The 7,822-nt window shown below is 40.2% G+C and overlaps 1 protein-coding gene across 1 annotated transcript in view; it reads right to left on the reverse strand.

The window, feature by feature from the left end:
• The window catches only part of LOC135051331 (transient receptor potential cation channel subfamily M member 2-like), a 381,374-nt gene that overhangs the window by 69,963 nt on the left and 303,589 nt on the right, over positions 1 to 7,822 (reverse strand). The window lies entirely within an intron of this gene.

Raw genomic sequence — 7,822 nt, forward strand, 5'->3', positions numbered from 1 at the left:
CTTGGTAGATATATGATATCGGTTTGTATTTTATGGTCACAGTTACAGTGTGTAGATGTACAGCGCTATGTTTGGGATGTGGTGATGATGATACTTGGTAGATGTGTGATATAGGTGTGTATGGTCACAGTTACAGTGTATAGATGTACAGCGCTATGTTTGGGATGTGATGATGATGATACTTGGTAGATGTGTGATATAGGTGTGTATGGTCACAGTTACAGTGTATAGATGTACAGCGCTATGTTTGGGATGTGATGATGATACTTGGTAGATGTGTGATATAGGTGTGTATGGTCACAGTTACAGTGTATAGATGTACAGCGCTATGTTTGGGATGTGGTGATGATGATACTTGGTAGATGTGTGATATAGGTGTGTATGGTCACAGTTACAGTGTGTAGATGTACAGCGCTATGTTTGGGATGTGATGATGATGATGCTTGGTAGATGTGTGATATAGGTGTGTATGGTCACAGTTACAGTGTATAGATGTACAGCGCTATGTTTGGGATGTGATGATGATACTTGGTAGATGTGTGATATAGGTGTGTATGGTCACAGTTACAGTGTGTAGATGTACAGCGCTATGTTTGGGATGTGATGATGATACTTGGTAGATGTGTGATATAGGTGTGTATGGTCACAGTTACAGTGTATAGATGTACAGCGCTATGTTTGGGATGTGATGATGATACTTGGTAGATGTGTGATATAGGTGTGTATGGTCACAGTTACAGTGTATAGATGTACAGCGCTATGTTTGGGATGTGGTGATGATACTTGGTAGATGTGTGATATAGGTGTGTATGGTCACAGTTACAGTGTGTAGATGTACAGCGCTATGTTTGGGATGTGATGATGATACTTGGTAGATGTGTGATATAGGTGTGTATGGTCACAGTTACAGTGTGTAGATGTACAGCGCTATGTTTGGGATGTGATGATGATACTTGGTAGATGTGTGATATAGGTGTGTATGGTCACAGTTACAGTGTATAGATGTACAGCGCTATGTTTGGGATGTGATGATGATACTTGGTAGATGTGTGATATAGGTGTGTATGGTCACAGTTACAGTGTATAGATGTACAGCGCTATGTTTGGGATGTGATGATGATGATACTTGGTAGATGTGTGATATAGGTGTGTATGGTCACAGTTACAGTGTATAGATGTACAGCGCTATGTTTGGGATGTGATGATGATACTTGGTAGATGTGTGATATAGGTGTGTATGGTCACAGTTACAGTGTATAGATGTACAGCGCTATGTTTGGGATGTGATGATGATGATACTTGGTAGATGTGTGATATAGGTGTGTATGGTCACAGTTACAGTGTATAGATGTACAGCGCTATGTTTGGGATGTGATGATGATGATACTTGGTAGATGTGTGATATAGGTGTGTATGGTCACAGTTACAGTGTATAGATGTACAGCGCTATGTTTGGGATGTGATGATGATACTTGGTAGATGTGTGATATAGGTGTGTATGGTCACAGTTACAGTGTATAGATGTACAGTGCTATGTTTGGGATGTGGTGATGATGATACTTGGTAGATGTGTGATATAGGTGTGTATGGTCACAGTTACAGTGTATAGATGTACAGCGCTATGTTTGGGATGTGATGATGATGATACTTGGTAGATGTGTGATATAGGTGTGTATGGTCACAGTTACAGTGTATAGATGTACAGCGCTATGTTTGGGATGTGATGATGATGATACTTGGTAGATGTGTGATATAGGTGTGTATGGTCACAGTTACAGTGTATAGATGTACAGCGCTATGTTTGGGATGTGATGATGATACTTGGTAGATGTGTGATATAGGTGTGTATGGTCACAGTTACAGTGTATAGATGTACAGCGCTATGTTTGGGATGTGATGATGATACTTGGTAGATGTGTGATATAGGTGTGTATGGTCACAGTTACAGTGTATAGATGTACAGCGCTATGTTTGGGATGTGATGATGATGATACTTGGTAGATGTGTGATATAGGTGTGTATGGTCACAGTTACAGTGTATAGATGTACAGCGCTATGTTTGGGATGTGATGATGATGATACTTGGTAGATGTGTGATATAGATGTGTATGGTCACAGTTACAGTGTATAGATGTACAGCGCTATGTTTGGGATGTGATGATGATGATACTTGGTAGATGTGTGATATAGGTGTGTATGGTCACAGTTACAGTGTATAGATGTACAGCGCTATGTTTGGGATGTGATGATGATACTTGGTAGATGTGTGATATAGGTGTGTATGATCACAGTTACAGTATATAGATGTACAGCGCTATGTTTGGGATGTGATGATGATGATACTTGGTAGATGTGTGATATAGGTGTGTATGGTCACAGTTACAGTGTATAGATGTACAGCGCTATGTTTGGGATGTGATGATGATACTTGGTAGATGTGTGATATAGGTGTGTATGGTCACAGTTACAGTGTATAGATGTACAGCGCTATGTTTGGGATGTGATGATGATGATACTTGGTAGATGTGTGATATAGGTGTGTATGGTCACAGTTACAGTGTATAGATGTACAGCGCTATGTTTGGGATGTGATGATGATACTTGGTAGATGTGTGATATAGGTGTGTATGGTCACAGTTACAGTGTGTAGATGTACAGCGCTATGTTTGGGATGTGATGATGATACTTGGTAGATGTGTGATATAGGTGTGTATGGTCACAGTTACAGTGTATAGATGTACAGCGCTATGTTTGGGATGTGATGATGATGATACTTGGTAGATGTGTGATATAGGTGTGTATGGTCACAGTTACAGTGTATAGATGTACAGCGCTATGTTTGGGATGTGGTGATGATGATACTTGGTAGATGTGTGATATAGGTGTGTATGGTCACAGTTACAGTGTATAGATGTACAGCGCTATGTTTGGGATGTGGTGATGATGATACTTGGTAGATGTGTGATATAGGTGTGTATGGTCACAGTTACAGTGTATAGATGTACAGCGCTATGTTTGGGATGTGGTGATGATACTTGGTAGATGTGTGATATAGGTGTGTATGGTCACAGTTACAGTGTATAGATGTACAGCGCTATGTTTGGGATGTGGTGATGATGATACTTGGTAGATGTGTGATATAGGTGTGTATGGTCACAGTTACAGTGTGTAGATGTACAGCGCTATGTTTGGGATGTGGTGATGATGATACTTGGTAGATGTGTGATATAGGTGTGTATGGTCACAGTTACAGTGTGTAGATGTACAGCGCTATGTTTGGGATGTGATGATGATACTTGGTAGATGTGTGATATAGGTGTGTATGGTCACAGTTACAGTGTGTAGATGTACAGCGCTATGTTTGGGATGTGATGATGATACTTGGTAGATGTGTGATATAGGTGTGTATGGTCACAGTTACAGTGTATAGATGTACAGCGCTATGTTTGGGATGTGATGATGATACTTGGTAGATGTGTGATATAGGTGTGTATGGTCACAGTTACAGTGTATAGATGTACAGCGCTATGTTTGGGATGTGATGATGATGATACTTGGTAGATGTGTGATATAGGTGTGTATGGTCACAGTTACAGTGTATAGATGTACAGCGCTATGTTTGGGATGTGATGATGATGATACTTGGTAGATGTGTGATATAGGTGTGTATGGTCACAGTTACAGTGTATAGATGTACAGCGCTATGTTTGGGATGTGATGATGATGATACTTGGTAGATGTGTGATATAGGTGTGTATGGTCACAGTTACAGTGTATAGATGTACAGCGCTATGTTTGGGATGTGATGATGATACTTGGTAGATGTGTGATATAGGTGTGTATGGTCACAGTTACAGTGTGTAGATGTACAGCGCTATGTTTGGGATGTGGTGATGATGATACTTGGTAGATGTGTGATATAGGTGTGTATGGTCACAGTTACAGTGTGTAGATGTACAGCGCTATGTTTGGGATGTGATGATGATACTTGGTAGATGTGTGATATAGGTGTGTATGGTCACAGTTACAGTGTATAGATGTACAGCGCTATGTTTGGGATGTGATGATGATGATACTTGGTAGATGTGTGATATAGGGTGTGTATGGTCACAGTTACAGTGTATAGATGTACAGCGCTATGTTTGGGATGTGGTGATGATGATACTTGGTAGATGTGTGATATAGGTGTGTATGGTCACAGTTACAGTGTATAGATGTACAGCGCTATGTTTGGGATTGTGATGATGATACTTGGTAGATGTGTGATATAGGTGTGTATGGTCACAGTTACAGTGTATAGATGTACAGCGCTATGTTTGGGGATGTGGTGATGATGATACTTGGTAGATGTGTGATATAGGTGTGTATGGTCACAGTTACAGTGTATAGATGTACAGCGCTATGTTTGGGATGTGATGATGATACTTGGTAGATGTGTGATATAGGTGTGTATGGTCACAGTTACAGTGTATAGATGTACAGCGCTATGTTTGGGATGTGATGATGATACTTGGTAGATGTGTGATATAGGTGTGTATGGTCACAGTTACAGTGTATAGATGTACAGCGCTATGTTTGGGATGTGATGATGATGATACTTGGTAGATGTGTGATATAGGTGTGTATGGTCACAGTTACAGTGTATAGATGTACAGCGCTATGTTTGGGATGTGATGATGATGATACTTGGTAGATGTGTGATATAGGTGTGTATGGATCACAGTTACAGTGTATAGATGTACAGCGCTATGTTTGGGATGTGATGATGATGATACTTGGTAGATGTGTGATATAGGTGTGTATGGATCACAGTTACAGTGTATAGATGTACAGCGCTATGTTTGGGATGTGGATGATGATACTTGGTAGATGTGTGATATAGGTGTGTATGGTCACAGTTACAGTGTATAGATGTACAGCGCTATGTTTGGGATGTGATGATGATGATACTTGGTAGATGTGTGATATAGGTGTGTATGGTCACAGTTACAGTGTATAGATGTACAGCGCTATGTTTGGGAATGTGGTGATGATGATACTTGGTAGATGTGTGATATAGGTGTGTATGGTCACAGTTACAGTGTATAGATGTACAGCGCTATGTTTGGGATGTGATGATGATACTTGGTAGATGTGTGATATAGGTGTGTATGGTCACAGTTACAGTGTATAGATGTACAGCGCTATGTTTTGGGATGTGGTGATGATGATACTTGGTAGATGTGTGATATAGGTGTGTATGGTCACAGTTACAGTGTATAGATGTACAGCGCTATGTTTGGGATGTGGTGATGATACTTGGTAGATGTGTGATATAGGTGTGTATGGTCACAGTTACAGTGTATAGATGTACAGCGCTATGTTTGGGATGTGATGATGATGATACTTGGTAGATGTGTGATATAGGTGTGTATGGTCACAGTTACAGTGTATAGATGTACAGCGCTATGTTTGGGATGTGATGATGATACTTGGTAGATGTGTGATATAGGTGTGTATGGTCACAGTTACAGTGTATAGATGTACAGCGCTATGTTTGGGATGTGATGATGATGATACTTGGTAGATGTGTGATATAGGTGTGTATGGTCACAGTTACAGTGTATAGATGTACAGCGCTATGTTTGGGATGTGGTGATGATGATACTTGGTAGATGTGTGATATAGGTGTGTATGGTCACAGTTACAGTGTATAGATGTACAGCGCTATGTTTGGGATGTGTGATGATGATACTTGGTAGATGTGTGATATAGGTGTGTATGGTCACAGTTACAGTGTATAGATGTACAGCGCTATGTTTGGGATGTGATGATGATGATACTTGGTAGATGTGTGATATAGGTGTGTATGGTCACAGTTACAGTGTATAGATGTACAGCGCTATGTTTGGGATGTGATGATGATGATACTTGGTAGATGTGTGATATAGGTGTGTATGGTCACAGTTACAGTGTGTAGATGTACAGCGCTATGTTTGGGATGTGATGATGATACTTGGTAGATGTGTGATATAGGTGTGTATGGTCACAGTTACAGTGTATAGATGTACAGCGCTATGTTTGGGATGTGATGATGATACTTGGTAGATGTGTGATATAGGTGTGTATGGTCACAGTTACAGTGTATAGATGTACAGCGCTATGTTTGGGATGTGATGATGATGATACTTGGTAGATGTGTGATATAGGTGTGTATGGTCACAGTTACAGTGTATAGATGTACAGCGCTATGTTTGGGATGTGATGATGATGATACTTGGTAGATGTGTGATATAGGTGTGTATGGTCACAGTTACAGTGTGTAGATGTACAGCGCTATGTTTGGGATGTGATGATGATACTTGGTAGATGTGTGATATAGGTGTGTATGAGTCACAGTTACAGTGTATAGATGTACAGTGCTATGTTTGGGATGTGATGATGATACTTGGTAGATGTGTGATATAGGTGTGTATGGTCACAGTTACAGTGTATAGATGTACAGCGCTATGTTTGGGATGTGATGATGATGATACTTGGTAGATGTGTGATATAGGTGTGTATGGTCACAGTTACAGTGTATAGATGTACAGCGCTATGTTTGGGATGGTGATGATGATACTTGGTAGATGTGTGATATAGGTGTGTATGGTCACAGTTACAGTGTATAGATGTACAGCGCTATGTTTGGGATGTGATGATGATGATACTTGGTAGATGTGTGATATAGGTGTGTATGGTCACAGTTACAGTGTATAGATGTACAGCGCTATGTTTGGGATGTGATGATGATACTTGGTAGATGTGTGATATAGGTGTGTATGGTCACAGTTACAGTGTATAGATGTACAGCGCTATGTTTGGGATGTGATGATGATACTTGGTAGATGTGTGATATAGGTGTGTATGGTCACAGTTACAGTGTATAGATGTACAGCGCTATGTTTGGGATGTGATGATGATACTTGGTAGATGTGTGATATAGGTGTGTATGAGTCACAGTTACAGTGTATAGATGTACAGCGCTATGTTTGGGATGTGATGATGATACTTGGTAGATGTGTGATATAGGTGTGTATGGTCACAGTTACAGTGTATAGATGTACAGCGCTATGTTTGGGATGTGATGATGATGATACTTGGTAGATGTGTGATATAGGTGTGTATGGTCACAGTTACAGTGTATAGATGTACAGCGCTATGTTTGGGATGTGATGATGATGATACTTGGTAGATGTGTGATATAGGTGTGTATGGTCACAGTTACAGTGTATAGATGTACAGCGCTATGTTTGGGATGTGATGATGATGATACTTGGTAGATGTGTGATATAGGTGTGTATGGTCACAGTTACAGTGTATAGATGTACAGCGCTATGTTTGGGATGTGATGATGATGATACTTGGTAGATGTGTGATATAGGTGTGTATGGTCACAGTTACAGTGTATAGATGTACAGCGCTATGTTTGGGATGTGATGATGATGATACTTGGTAGATGTGTGATATAGGTGTGTATGGTCACAGTTACAGTGTATAGATGTACAGCGCTATGTTTGGGATGTGATGATGATACTTGGTAGATGTGTGATATAGGTGTGTATGGTCACAGTTACAGTGTGTAGATGTACAGCGCTATGTTTGGGATGTGATGATGATGATACTTGGTTAGATGTGCTGATATAGGTGTGTATGGACACAGTAAAGTGTATAGGTACACCAAGTTTACAGTGTATAGATGTACAGCGCTATGTTTGGGATAGGTGATGATGATACTTGGTAGATGTGTGATACTAGGTGTAGTAGATGGTCACAGTTACAGTGTGTAGATGTACAGCGCTAT

Source organism: Pseudophryne corroboree, chromosome 2 (assembly GCF_028390025.1).
Source record: "Pseudophryne corroboree isolate aPseCor3 chromosome 2, aPseCor3.hap2, whole genome shotgun sequence".
Lineage (NCBI taxonomy): Eukaryota > Metazoa > Chordata > Amphibia > Anura > Myobatrachidae > Pseudophryne > Pseudophryne corroboree.